The sequence below is a fragment of the Cuculus canorus genome, chromosome 5 (assembly GCF_017976375.1).
Source record: "Cuculus canorus isolate bCucCan1 chromosome 5, bCucCan1.pri, whole genome shotgun sequence".
NCBI classification, from domain to species: Eukaryota; Metazoa; Chordata; class Aves; order Cuculiformes; family Cuculidae; genus Cuculus; species Cuculus canorus.
Window position 1 is genome coordinate 1,294,422 of NC_071405.1, and position 15,017 is coordinate 1,309,438.

General features: G+C 48.4%; 1 long non-coding RNA gene across 3 annotated transcripts in view; it reads left to right on the plus strand.

Moving 5' to 3' along the window:
- Nucleotides 1-15,017, plus strand: part of LOC128852291 (uncharacterized) — a 33,069-nt gene that overhangs the window by 12,307 nt on the left and 5,745 nt on the right. The window contains exons 4-5 of one of the 3 annotated variants that reach the window (XR_008450034.1): nt 3,505-3,648; nt 6,945-7,108. This is a non-coding gene — a long non-coding RNA (uncharacterized LOC128852291). The remainder of the gene's footprint in view (nt 1-3,504; nt 3,649-6,944; nt 7,109-15,017) is intronic. The other 2 variants (XR_008450033.1, XR_008450035.1) reach the window with 2 other exon arrangements.

Consider the following 15,017-nt stretch of genomic DNA (forward strand, 5'->3'; position numbering starts at 1 on the left):
CATAGAATCGCTTGATTGGAAAAGACCTTTGAAATGATTGAGTCCAACCGTCCCTGTCCACTGCTAAACCAGATCCTGAGCACCTCATCTGCCCATCTTTTAAACCCCTCCAGGGATGGGGACTCCACCCCCTCCCTGGGCAGCCTCTGCCAGGGCCTGAGAGCCCTTTCCATGAAGAAATCTTTCCTGATGTCCAACCTGAACCTGCCCTGGTGCAGCTTGAGGCCATTCTCTCTTGTCCAATCACCTGTCACTCGGGAGAAGAGCCCAATATCCACCTGACCACAACCTCCTTTGGGGCAGTTGTAGACAGCGATAGGGTCTCCCCTCAGCCTCCTTTTCTCCAGGCTAAACCACCCCCAGGTCCCTCACCCACCTCTCATAACCCCTGTTCTCCAGCCCCTTCCACTCTGTTCCCTTCTCTGGACTCGCTCCAGCGCGTAAATGTCCTTCTTGGAGTGAGGGGCCAAAACTGAACCCGGGATTCGCGGTGAATGGATGGCTTTTTGTGGTTAACACTCAAACCCCTTCCTCTGACTGTTTTTTTGGTTGTTCCTTTTTTAAGTGCAAAAAACCCTGCGTGAATGATGGCAAAAGGAAATAGTAGAAAAATAGAATGGGAATTATATTACCTATTTGTGAATTATGGTGAAGTTAAATATTTAAAAGGCTGAAGTTTTAAATGCAGATGCGATAAACACTAACTATTAGTGCAGAAAAAAACATTAAGCTTCCGTTAGACGCCTGACATTTCTCCTATACCTGTTTGAAGAACAGCGTCTCCTGGTCGCCTGCCTGCCTGGTGGGAACGGCTCCTTGCATTGTTTGATTTCCATCTCCAAGGAATCGCCACATCAAAGGTCAAAATCATCAATAGTTAACCAAACTAATTAATAGCTCTTTGGGTCATTATTAAACACATTTTTTTACATGCTTTGAATTTGATTCCTCTCATGTCCGCTAACTTGATGAACTTTTTTACAGCTTCTGTGTTCTAGAAGTTAAATCACACTTTTATTGTTGTGTTCTGAGTTAATTATACAGCAAGCCAGGTTTGTCTCTTATATATTAAATCTAGCAAGTACTCCTTTAACAATCAATTGATATTTAATTACAGCAGAGAAGCTGCCCTATTAAATCTAAATTAAATGCTCATTCAAGACTATTAAAAGTGTTACCAGACCATCAAATAGCAAATGCGATGCAGTGCAGCACAAACCATTCTGCGGTGGCTTTGCCAGTGCTGCCTTGTAAACCTGAGTAGAAAAAGTGACCTCGGGTGGCGTTGGCGTCAGGTTTTCCTGAATTCCTTAAGAAAATTACCTTTACAAAATCAATTTTACTTAATGAAAGGTAGCAACGACGCGAGGCCTTCTTTATATCGTCTAGCATACTCGGTTAGAAGGGAAGGATTCATGAGGAGCTGAGGTGCATGGAGCACGGAGAAGGTAGAAGGCACCTCAGCTCTCTGCGTGTTTTCCTTCTCCTCGGGCAGCCCAAGGGGAGCTTGACATTAGCAGACAGACATGATGATGTGGAGAGCTTTGTGTAAAGGGAATGGGCAGAGAGACAGATTAAAATGCCCAAACTTGGATTGTTCAGGAGATCTGCAATGAGGCCACGCTGAGAGAGTTGGGGTTGTTCAGCCTGGAGAAGAGAAGGCTCTGAGGAGACCTTAGAGCAGTACCTGAAGGGCGTTACAAGAAAGCTGGGGAGGGGCTTTCTCCGAGGGCAAGGAGTGACAGGACGAGGGGGCACGAGTTTAAGTTGAAAAGGGAAGATTTAGATGAGATATTAGGAAGAAATTCTTCACGCTGAGGGTGGGGAGGCCCTGGCCCAGGGTGCCCAGAGCAGTGGGGGCTGCCCCATCCCTGGAGGGGTTCCAGGCCAGGTTGGATGGGGCTTGGAGCCCTTGATCCAGAGGGAGGTGTCCCTGCCCATGGCAGGGGTGGCACTGGATGGGCTTTGAGGTCCCTTCCAGCCCAAACCATCCCATGATTCTGTGAAAACCATGTGGGACAGTGTCACTACTTTCCAGCGCAAATGCAGAAAAATGCGTCCTATTCCGTTAAGGTTTTGTGTGGACAGAATTCCTGTATGTTTCTTGATGAGAAAGGGCGAGTCTGGATTTGACCAGTTACCGCTACTGAACCAGTCTGGGGGAACCATTGCATCTACTGATGACCTGATCCAAACTGTTGCTTTGCAAAGACCCCGATGGTTCTGGTTTCATTGTTGTGGCTGAGCCACTGCAGAGAGACAAACTGTGCGTGAACGTGGGGAGAATGCCTTCAGCTTCTTAAACACGTGGAATGCGATGGGCAGTGCTGTCGATTGTTCGTCCTGTGTGGGTCCGCAGGCACCCAGAGCATCTGAGCAGCATCGATCACAGTACTAACTGGGTTTTACCAATGTCTGAGCTCCTTTGGCCGAGTCTTTTCTTCATCCCTGCCAGTGCGAGGAAAGCCTGCTTGATGTCTACTCTCTCTCCTGGTCTCTTCCCCACCTCTGAACCAAGAACTTCCAAAGCAACACCAGCAAAGCCAAGGATGATGCAAGGAAATGGAGGTTGGAGCATTTATTTGACCAAAAGGGCACCATATTTAAACCAGAAACAGTTCCGGGGTTTTTTGATTCTTGTAAAGCGAACGGTGCTTAAGTTAAAGAGCCAAAAGGTTTTTGTGTGGCGTGATGTGGAAGGCATTAAGTGACTCATGTTTGATCTTGAAAGAGGAACTTCCATTACTCAGTGTAAGCCATTACTTCTGATGAGTTACGGGTCATTCATCAGTCAAATCTACAATGTTCCATACATATTCATGCCTACGTGATCTTGGAAGAGTGATGTTAATTTTGGTTTCCCTTGACTTGTTTTCCATCTTCATTTACTTGCGCCCTCTAAGTTTCCAGTTTAAAAGAAGCAGAGATGTCACTGATAGTTTTTAGCGGGTCAGCTGGCATTGGAGCAATGCAAAACCAGTTAGGAACCTGCTGATGGCTGTGAAAAGAAGTTTGCTGGCAGAGGAGAGGTGATACTGGACACAGGCTCAGCGCTTTGGACCTAATAGAGCCACCACAGACATCAGTAGATGCAAGCTTCCTGTCTAAGTATATTTACACTCAGAACACATTTGATTACAGCAGAATCTTATGACCAGCTGGAATTGTTTGGGTTGGAAGGGGTGTCAAAGCCTATCCATTTCCATGGGCAGGGACACCTCCCACTGGCTCAGGGGCTCCAAGCCCCATCCAACCTGGCCTGGAACCCCTCCAGGGATGGGGCAGCCACCACTGCTCTGGGCACCCTGGGCCAGGGCCTCCCCACCCGCACAGCAAAACAGTTCTCCCTAAGTTCTCATCTCAATCTCCCCTCTTTCAGCTCAAAACCGTTCCCCTCATCCTATCCCTGCCCTCCCTGATGAAGAGCCCCTCCCCAGCTTTCCTGGAGCCCCTTTCAGTGCTGGAAACTGCTCTAAGGTCTCTCCGGATCCTTTTCTTTTCCAGGCTGAACAACCCCAACTCTCAGCCTGTCCTCATATGGGAGGTTCTCCAGCCCTCAGATCATCTCCATGGCCTGCTCTGGATTTGTTTGCAGAGCTCCCTGTCCTTCATGTGCTGAGGACTCCAGAACCGGATGCAGGGATCCAGGTGAGGTCTCACCAGAGCAGAGTAGAGGGGCAGAATCCCTTTCCTGGCCCTGCTGATGCTACTGCTTTGGATTGGTTGGTTTCTGGGCTGCAGGCACACGCTGCCTCCTCATGTTAACTTTCTCATCCAGAAACACACCCTTCATCAAAGGTCCCTCTCAGCAGCTCTGTTTACAGCAGTCCGGGCAGCGCACGGCCATGAATGAAGGGAAGACCAGAGCCCCAAGCAATCAGTGCTCCCCCTGAACATCCACCGCTGTGTCCTAACTGGCTGCAGTCAGTATATCTTCCCTCGTTTTAGGAGTCCACGCTTCTGTGAAGCATGTTTCCTTCCAAGCCTATGGGTGTATTAATCTGATTTTTTTCTTTATTTAAAATCACATGGAGTTCAATGTCTTTTTGTAATATTTCCCTGTCCACAGTAGATAAAAATCTCACCCTATTAGATATTGCCACCAACTCAGCACATTAATATTCATCATTACCTTTTGTATGCCGCCTTTCAATTAATTTCCAACCCACATGAAAGTGCTTCTATCTAAGCCTATTTAATTAGTTTTCAAGGCAGAATTTCTCCGAGACTGTATCTGCCACTTCACTCCAGATATAATACAGATTCTTTGAATCTGCTTTGATAAGTCTATTGAAAAAAACCCAACCAGGTTTGGCTAGCAAGATATATTTTTTGATAAATTGTACTGTCAGTACTTCTCTGAACTGCTTAAGAATGAAAAGATCTCAATCATTCCTGGTGTCGAGACAGAGTGCCGCAAAAACCAAGCTCATGTGGCAAGAAGTCCTGACAGTGTCTCAGCGTCCCTGAGGCGGCGGCTGTGGGAGCAAAGGGTTAAATGCTGCCCGAGCCACGTACTGCCCATAAAACCTTAGATCCCAATCTGTGCTTCAAGAGGGAGCAGGGACTGAACAGCTAATGTTTTCATTTTCAAACAAGTGGTCAGTGAGTGATGGAGAGATGACGGCTCTGCTGTGCGCGTGGCTGCTCTCTCTTTGGAACATTGTGCTGGGAGAGCTCGTAGGCACGGCTTTTCGGTTTCTAAGAAGAAGTAACTTGTCCAAAGAAGTTGTGGCTGCCCCATCCCTGGAGGGGTTCCAGGCCAGGTTGGATGGGGCTTGGAGCTCCTGATCCAGTGGGAGGTGTCCCTGCGCATGGCAGGGGTGGGACTGGATGGGCTTTGAGGTCCCTTCCAGCCCAACCCATTCCATGATAAGATAGACAGTGTAATGGATCTAATTATAAGATGTGACTGATGGAATTAAGCATGCAGCCTGTGTGGCAGAGGTGCAGCCTGTGGGCCGGGTATCACCATCCCACCTCTTCTCTGTGAGCTTCAGTAGCCACAGTTCTGGTGGTCCTGTGCGTACAGAACATCAAACTGACTCTCTCCTTTGCTGTCTGTGCTGCATTCAAACCCCTCCCTTCAATCATAAGAGAACACACCTGGCCCAGGGTGCCCCGAGCAGTGGTGGCTGCCCCATCCCTGGAGGGGTTCCAGGCCAGGTTGGATGGGGCTTGGAGCCCCTGATCCAGTGGGAGGTGTCCCTGCCCATGGCAGGGGTGGAAGTGGATGGGCTTTGAGGTCCCTTCCAGCCCATCCCATTCCATGATTCCGTGATATCAGCGTGTAACCACTACAGAGCTCTTCCTTCTGACATTTCTCTGATTAAAAATAAGTAGTATTCAATGTCACTCTAGCTGGCTTTCAGAAAGATTTATGGGTTTTGTGGTTGAGCTGGATATTATAAATAATGACTTTACTTTAAGTAAAAAATTATTGGACAGATGCTGCCTTCATGTCAAGTTTGATTGAGTAAATGCCAATGAAAAGTAGTTCTTCATAACAGATTCATCTTCTAACACAGAGGATGTCACAGTATCCCTGACAAGAAAGCTTAAAAGAACAGCAAAACAAATGTACTCATTATGTTGGCTGAAAATTAAGTGGCTCAAACCTGGATTAATCACTTCCTCACTGTACAGCTCAGTAGCTGACAGGATCCTCTGCTCTCCTTTCCTTTCAGGGTTCTTGTTATTTGTAAATAACAAGGAAGGCAACGAGATGGCTGAGATCTGGAAAGAAAAAATGTACCAAGAGTATAAGAGCAGAACATGATGGAGGCAGTAACCCAGTGGGTTTGTGTATAAGGCTTGTGGGGATAGGATGGGAGGGAAATGGATATAAACTGGAGAGGGGCAGATTTAGACTGGACGTTAGGAAGAATTTCTTCACCATGAGAGTAGTGAGACCCTGGCCCAGGCTGCCCAGAGCAGTGGTGGATGCCCCATCCCTGGAGGGGTTCCAGGCCAGGTTGGATGGGGCTTGGAGCCCCTGATCCAGTGGGAGGTGTCCCTGCCTGTGGCAGGGGGCGGAACTGGATTGGCTTTGAAGTCCTTTGCAACTTAAACCATTTCATGACTCAAGGGTGCCGAGGCGTACGTAGCTGCTTTGTCCTCTTTGTTGTAGAAAACCATTGCTGTGGTGTTTTGGTTTGTGCACTGTTAGTGAAAATCAAGGTAAAGGCTAATGAGCCAGTTATAAGCTCGCTCCCAAAATTTAACTATGGTTCTAATCAAGGGCATTTACAGCATCTATTTGAAAACTCATTTACCTTTTGCCTGGTGACTTTGTATTAATGTGGCATAAATCAAAAAGACATTAGTTACAAACCGTTTCAAGACTGTACAAACTATAAAAGTCACAGGAGGTGGTTCATGAGCAGGTGGTTGGGACAACCGTGTGGCCAATGGCAACTGCAGCTTTCCAGCCACCCAGGGGCTGCCGAAGCCCTTGCCTCGGCCGTTTCCAGAAGCAAGGACTTCCCAAAGCGGCAGGACTTCTGGTGACTGCTGGGCTGTGACTGTGCCCACAGGCGTGGAGCTGTGTCAGGGGAGCGTCCCTGTGTCCTCCATCCTTCTCCTTCCCTCTCACCGCCTTTCCATCCTCTGTCCTCCACATCTCTGCAATGAACAGCCCCGGTAAAGGCCCAGTGCAACCCCTTACAGCTCGTGGAGCGATTCACATCAACTCCCAGTGTGCTCTGGAGCAGACCCTAAAGGCACAATCTGTCTCTCAATGTTGTTGTACAAAGAGGTCGTTCCTGGAACAGTAATAACGTACAAATACCCATTTACTTTGCATCACAGCGGCATTTTCCATTGTTATTCTCAGATATTTAAAATACATCCCATGTGCCTGGTGGGAGGGTGGGGAGTGAAACCCATCGTACCGAGGGGGTGGTGCCTTCCTGAAAAGCTTTCTCGTTTCTTCTAATATTCAGTGACTCCTGGGCGCCCGCTGACCTCTCAGCACTGGTGATGGATCCCACACGTCCGCAGCTTGAATCCACCGCGCACAGGACATCTCGCATCCAACATTAAACACAGCCTGGATCCTCCCAAGCAGTGACCACACCACCTGCAGCACCATGAGGGCTACGGTGAGGTAATGGTCATGGTGGGAGGTCAGGAGGGGTTTATGCGTCATTAAGAAAAGCCCCTGAACTGCCAGCTCTGGGGTTGTGGTTCTCCAGTTGAGTGAAACCCCGTTTTGACAGAAAAAGCTGAGGCATTTTTTGTGGCCCCTCCCCAGCCCGCATGCCCTTAATTCAGCGTGGCACAAAGGTAGATGTTGACATGCTCTGGAGCTAAGGAGGTTTGACTCCATTTCCAATGTCTCTCTGATGCCTATGGTCTCCAAAATCCCCTGTCTGGGATTTTATTGCACGATATTTCTGTGTGCGCTTCCCCCGTGGTCGCCACCGCTCTGCTGGACGCTTCCATGGACAGGAGAGAAGTGTCACACACAGAGCTTCACGTACCTTATGTTTAGATTGGACATCAGGAACAATTTCTTTAGTGAAATAGTGACGAAGCACTGGAAGTTCCAATGCTAATGTCGAGTGTAAACCTCCCCTGAGGCCAATTCCTGTCATCCTATTACTTCTGACTTGGGAGAAGAGACCAATGCCAACCTCACCTCAACCTCCTTTCAGGCAGTTGTGGAGAGTGATACGTTCTGCATTAATATCAATTTATTTTATCCTTATTTAGCACCTTTCTGAGCACAGTTTGTGCCAAGTCACAGTTCCTTCAGTGAGGCCGGTACGGGGAGTCAATCTGACCCCCCAGGAACATCCAGTTAAAAGAATCCAGCCTCACCCCGGGAGCGTAGCTTGGCGATTTGCGGAATCGTTGTTAGGATTATTTGGAAAGTCTGATAACGACTTAGTCTGAAATGCATCAAACGTTCTTGGAGCTTGCTAACTGATTGTTGCGAAAATAATCATTATGCTGAAGTGTTTGTTTTATACTAATTGTTCTGACCTTCTTCATCTGTATTTGATGAGATTTCTACGCATAATTAAAAGGCCCTCCAGGAAAAAAAAAAAAGTAGTCAGCAAATTAATCTATAGGACAAGATAATGCAGATCATTCTGATCACCTTAATTCATTTAAAATTCAGCCTTCCTTTCTCTTTAAGATTTTTCCTTCATCAGTGCTTCCTATGAACTAATTAGAAGACACTTTAGCCTGTTGTTCAGATGCATGCAGACTTTATTCCCACATCTGGGCACCCGAAGTTCTTGATTAAAAGGACACGGATCTGTTGGAACAGGTCCAGAGGAGGCCACGGAGGTGATCTGGGGGCTGCAGCAGCTCTGCTGTGAGGACAGGCTGAGAGAGTTGGAGGTGTTCAGCCTGGAGAAGAGAAGGCTGCAGGGAGACCTCAGAGCAGCTTCCAGTACTGAAAGGGGCTCCAGGAAAGCTGGGGAGGGGCTCTGGATCAGGGAGGGCAGGAGGAGGGGAATGGTTTTGAGCTGAAAGAGAGGAGATTGAGATGAGATCTTAGGGAGAAACGTTTTGCAGTGAGGGTGGGGAGCCCCTGGCCCAGGTTGCCCAGAGCAGTGGTGGCTGCCCCATCCCTGGAGGGGTTCCAGGCCAGGTTGGATGGGGATTGGAGCCCCTGATCCAGTGGGAGGTGTCCCTGCCCATGGCAGCGGGTGGAACTGGATGGGCTTTGGGATCCCTTCCAACCCAAACCATTCCACGATTCTGTGATTCATTCTAAGATTTCCTTATATTTTAAGGCGGGCAGATATTACTGTAGAAAACAGCGCAGCGCATGGAGGCTGCGTCCTCCGGGCTGTGTCCTGCTCACCTTGGCAAGTCCACCAGGTAGGAGCAGGTGCCTCTGGCCAGTGCTGCTGCCAGCTGGGCATCCTTCTGCTCTTTCTGTAGCTTTTTGAAGTGGTGATTTCACCACCATCAATGTACATATTTTTCGTTATCACAGAGCGAGGAGGTTGAGGACTTACTTCTTTTTTTCACCTTTGCCATGCCAACTTTAACCGGGAGCCAACGCAAATGCAACGGAGAAGTCCTGAGGCTCTTAAGAGCTCTGGACTTTACTGAGAATTTCAGTCTGTACTTTCAATTAACCAAACTACCACTGTACTGGTAGTTTCTGTACTTTCAATTAAGCAAACTGCCACTGAAGTGAACAGTAATTTAGCTAATTTGAAGTCGTAAAACATGGCTATTTGCCGGCATCAGACCTACATGGATAGATGCTTCTAACCTCGAGTAATCTCAGTATTTCTGTGCCATTCTGTCTAGGTGGTTAAAAACCCAACTGATTTGTTGCCCCGTGTTAATCGGCAGATAATTGCGCCAGATGTTTCATGGCCTCTGCAAAAGGGGCTCCTGGAGACAGGTACTGCGTGTGGCGATGGGGGGGAAATGCATTAGTACTGACGTAGAATCATAGAATGCTTTGGGTTGGAAGGAACCACGAAGGTCATCCAGTCCAGTGCCCCTGCAGGAGGAGGAACATCTTTGACTTGATCAGGTTGCTCAAAGCCCCGTCCAACCTGACCTGGAATGTTTTCAGGGATGGGGACCCCTCTGCCTCCCCAGGCAACCTGGGCCAAGTTTCACCACCCTCATGGTGAAAAAATTCTTCCTTATGTCTAGTCTAAATCTCCCCTCCTTTAGTTTAAAACCGTTCCCCTCCTCCTATCCCTGCGCTCCCTGATCCAGAGCCCCTCCCCAGCTTTCCTGGAGCCCCTTTCAGAGCTGGAAGCTGCTCTAAGGTCTCTCTGCAGCCTTCTCTTCTCCAGGCTGAACAACCCCAACTCTCTCAGCCTGTCCTCACAGCAGAGGGGCTCCAGCCCTCGGATCATCTCCGTGGCCTCCTCTGGGCATGTTCCCTCATTAAGGAGTAGTAAGGAAATAAAAATAATCCCCTCCCTCATTAGTGAGTGGTTAGGAAATAAAAAAACCCAAAAACTAGTGCAAGATGGAGATCTGTGTACGGACTGAATCCTGGTGGGACTTGGAGTTGGCTGAGGAGCTCAGCCCTGAAGAGCTGTGCTCGTTGCCCTGAATGAAAGTGAAGTGCTGAGCCCTGGTTTAAATAATAAATACTCTCTGTGCCTGATTTGATCTCTGTAACTGGAAGTGCCCACAAGCACGCACACACGTTTCTAAATCAGACCGGGATGTTTTCCGAGGTGTTATAAATGGATATGACATCCAGTGTTCACTAAAGAGAATTAAAGGAGATAAAACTTAAAAAGACAGGAACGAAAGCTGAGAGCTGAGTGTTCAGAGTCAAGTGTCCGACAAAGCCGTGCCTGCGTGCTTGCATAACAAGATTTGCATCTCCTTAGTGTTCTTTCCTCCTCCAACCTTGACATTTTAAGTTGGTCAATAGATGTAAAATTGCATCGATTCATTAATTTTTAAAAGCAAACTTTGAAAAGCAGCCGAGATGCATTTTAAAGAAAGACGGGTAGTTAGAAAGGTTAATTGTTGTTTCAAGTGGCTCAGTAAAATCAATAGGACTTGGAGCTCTAGTGCTTTCTGTGCGGGGTTTTGTGGAGAAGCAGCTAATGGCTGTAACTCTCCCTGCTGGAGCCCAGGGGGTTTGGGCAGCGTGAATACGAAGCAACGGTTACCTAGAGAGCCAGGGCTCGGTCTTCGAGCAGGAGCAGGATTGCCCGTCAGCTCCCTGTAAGTAATAGAAAATAAAGGAAATGTTTTTGCAAAGGACAAACTGGGTTACAGGGAGCCTTTAATTATACGGGTGCATGCGTACCACTCAGAATCTTTGGTGATAGCTAGGTAGGTCCGTCACGGGGCAGAATTAAGGGGGTTGATTCATTTCTCTTGAGGGACACGCATTGTGGCACAGCTTTTGAGGACGTAGTCGCTTTCTCCTCCACCGAGGAGCCTTTGAAGGGCAGAGAAGTGGCAGTGCTTGCTCAGCATCTGGGCTCTCCATGCTCTTTACACAGTCCGTGGCTTCACAGAATCATAGAAGAGTTTGGATTGGAAGAGACCTTAAAGATCATCCAGTTCCAACGCCCCTGCCACAGGCAGGGACACCTCCCACTGGATCAGGCTGTCCAAGGAACATCCAACCGGGCCTTGAACACCCTCAGCGTCCTTCTGCTGGGCAGAATTCAGACTGGGTCTAGACAGGAAAAGGGCCGCAATTCAAGGGTTCAAGCACGCAGTACAGGATCGAAGTTCTTCATAGATGTGATTTTCGAATGAACTCTGAGGTGAATCATAGATCATTAAGGTTGGAAAAGACCTTCAGGATCTCCAACCATCAGCCCAACATTTTTTTTTCCTTGCTGCTAAAGGCAAAAAACGAACATTCTCTCTCTCCTTTGCCCATGAACAAAATGGAGACTCAAAGAGATCAAATGAGAAGTTCGCCCTGATTCAGGGTGTTGTGTTTGTGATGTCATGAGACTGATTTTGTAGACAGTTTGGTGCCTGTGTCCCTACTGGTCCCTTCTCCTCCCTTTCCCAGCCCCTGACTTGTCCCTGCCACCACTGGTGTGATCCTGCTGTGCGCTCAGTGCCATTTCCAGCATCCATGTGATAACTTTGAGGCTGACTTAACCGATTTAAATGTTAGAACACATCCGGGAGCTTTGTTAAGAACGCGAGCGCGGAGCTCTGCAAAGATGAAGTTATATAGAATTAATATCAGTGAGACAGCAAGCAGAGCTTCTGAAATGCTTCTGGAGCTCCGAGCGTGCCGAAGTTCAAAGCACCCTCGCTGGGGCTGTTCTGTCACCACTGCCACCACGCTGCCACCCTTCAGAGCATCCTGACCAGCACTCATCATCCGAGTGATTCCTGTCGGAGCATCACTTCAACCGTGCATCTCTTCCCAACCCCCAGGTCTTATTTAGATGGAACGGTACAGAAGCACAGGCTCCGTTTGTGTGAGCTAATCCAATACATTGGAATTATTTAACATCCTTGTGTTCCTGCTCTGGGCGTATGCAGCACATCCCGTACATCTTTATGTGTGGGTATCGCTGCATCTGCACAAGGATACAGTGAGGAAAGCTCATGGATGCCAAACCGAACCCAGACTGCTGCTAATGCCCATTGAATCCTTACATATAAGCTTTAATTAGATACTGCTGATTAGATCTAGTTCTACTGTTGCCAGCTTTATCCACTTTTCCATGGGATTTAGGAGTAATTTGTATTTTAATAGCCAGATACTGCCCTTTTTTACAGCTCTATAAGCCTGCTCTCAGATTTTATCCCTCCCCCTTTGATGGTAAAAAAAAATCCACAGAATCTTCAGGATTCAAGCATGACTCTGGATTTTTTACTCATTGTCCAGTATCTAAGCTTCCCCGGGCACGCTCTTGGGAAGACGGAGCTTTCAGAGTAACAGCAAATGGGCTGCAGCCGTGGCACAGAGAGGCATGAATTAAAACCCGTGTTTAACCCCAGTTCTGGTGCTTTACATCGCACAAGCTCACAGCTCCCGCTGCCAATGAGGAGCAAAAAGGGAGAGGGTTCCGGTGGTTCTTTAATGAGCTGTAAGCACGCAGGACGCACAGGCTGGGGGTGCCAGGAGCAAAAATGATACCAAGGCTGGGGGTGCCAGGAGCAGAAACGATACCGGACGTGTGCAGTGGCAGTGTCCCATCTTGTTTTCTGCTTCACTTTCAGCTACATCGACTTCACAGTGACACTGCCTAATGCAACTGTAAAAATTCCCCACTGTTCTCACCCAAACCCAAACCCAGGCAGCGCTGCAGCCCAGCTCGGTTTTGCAGCGCAGTGAATAACTCACCTTCCTCTGCACGGAGGAATCAAATGGAAAAGAGTTTACCAAATCAGCCATGGCCTCGGACTTATCGAAGTTTGCACTCTGCCTCGGGTTATTCTGAACTACTTGCGGGTGCATCTGTACCAACTTCAGCCTGAGGCGGCAGAAAGGACATGGATCTGTTGGAACGGGTCCAAAGCAGGTCACGGAGATTATCCAAGGTCTGGAGCACCTCTGCTCTGAGGACAGGCTGAGAGAGTTGGGGTTGTTCAGCCTGGAGAAGAGAAGGCTGCGGGGAGACCTCAGAGCAGCTTCCTGTGCTGAAAGGGGCTCCAGGAAAGCTGGGGAGGGGCTCTGGATCAGAGACAGCAGGATGAGGGGGAACGGATTTTAAGGTGGGAGATTGAGATGTTACGAAGAAACGTTTTGCTGTTCAGGTGGGGAGGCCCTGGCCCAGGGTGCCCAGAGCAGTGGGGGCTGCCCCATCCCTGGAGGGGTTCCAGGCCAGGTTGGATGGGGCTTGGAGCCCCTGATCCAGTGGGAGGTGTCCCTGCCCATGGCAGGGGTGGGACTGGATGGGCTTTGAGGTCCCTTCCAGCCCAAACCATTCCATGATAAGATAGACAGTGTAATGGATCTAATTATAAGATGTGACTGACGGAATTAAACATGCAGCCTGTGTGGCAGAGGTGCAGCCTGTGGGCCGGGTATCACCATCCCACCTCTTCTCTGTGAGCTTCAGTAGCCACAGTTCTGGTGGTCCTGTGCGTACAGAACATCAAACTGACTCTCTCCTTTGCTGTCTGTGCTGCATTCAAACCCCTCCCTTCAATCATAAGAGAACACACTGGTCCAGGGTGCCCCGAGCAGTGGTGGCTGCCCCATCCCTGGAGGGGTTCCAGGCCAGGTTGGATGGGGCTTGGAGCCCCTGATCCAGTGGGAGGTGTCCCTGCCCATGGCAGGGGGTGGGACTGGATGGGCTTGGAGGTCCTCTCCCACCCAAACCATTCTGTGATTCTATGCATGGACAGACCTGCAAGCTCTCTCATTCCTCTTGAAAACAAAGGGAGATAAATACTATACATTCACCAGACTGACTGATGTGTCTCCAAGTACTGAATCTGCTGAGCTGTGGGTTGTGCGTGGTTCTTTCCTTTGAGAACGTGGTCAGCGAGAAGCATGAGCTCTTTGGCTGCCTCTGAAGCTTGCAAGTGTGTAACCGTGTTTTCTAAGGGATGAGCTGCTGAAACAGAACCAAAGCAGCAGGTTGGAAAATGCAGTATTTTGCACACAGATACCTAGTTGTTCAAAAAATAGTGATTTCAGTAGTGATGCCAAGTTATCAAACACTTAACAGTAGCCAACGTGGTATCGTTGCTCAAAGTTTGTTTCAAAAAATAATGTTTTTCTACCAATATTCTACATGGCATCAAAGCTGGAAGTTCACAAAGGAGGCACAAGAGGGTTTTTGGCAAAAAAAGAGCCTGAAATAAGTGATTTTTTTTCCACGAACAGGCTGCCTTCAAAGCAATTCTGTCCTGGTTAATTCATGAACATTTCAGTTAAATTGGTCTGTGAAGTAATGGGAGCTGAAGCATTTTTATTTTCTGTCATTTTTTTTGTGTTTGAAGTACGAGTGGTTCTGCTGCCCTGGGAACGAAAGATCTGTCTTTTTTACTGTGCTATTAATCATCTTGCAATTATATGTCTGGAGACAGCAGAGAAAAGATTCACCAGATACGGCGAGCGGAAAGGGTGTTGTGGTCTCTGTTTTGGTGAGGAGAATTTCCAGCCACGTATCTGGGCTTGTGCAGGGCTGGAGAAAAGGGTTTTCGTTGGCTTCAGCGAAGATATCTTCCCAGAGCACTTCAATAAAAGATTGTAATGGCTTTAAATTGGAAAGGGGGAGATTTAAAAGAGACATTAGGAAGAAATTCTTCATGATGAGAGGGCGGGGAGCCCCTGGCCCAGGGTGCCCAGAGCAGTGGGGGCTGCCCCATCCCTGGAGGGGTTCCAGGCCAGGTTGGATGGGGCTTGGAGCCCCTGATCCAGTGGGAGGTGTCCCTGCCCATGGCAGGGGTGGGAATGGATGGGCTTTGAGGTCCCTTCCAAACCAAACCTTTCTATGGGTTCCACGTGGAAATGTCTTTTTATAAACCTCCATCAGAGATGAATAGCTTCTCTTCATGTCAAAGAGGTGAATAAATTGTTTCACTTTGCCTGTGGGAAAACTGATGATGTTTGGTCATGAGATTTG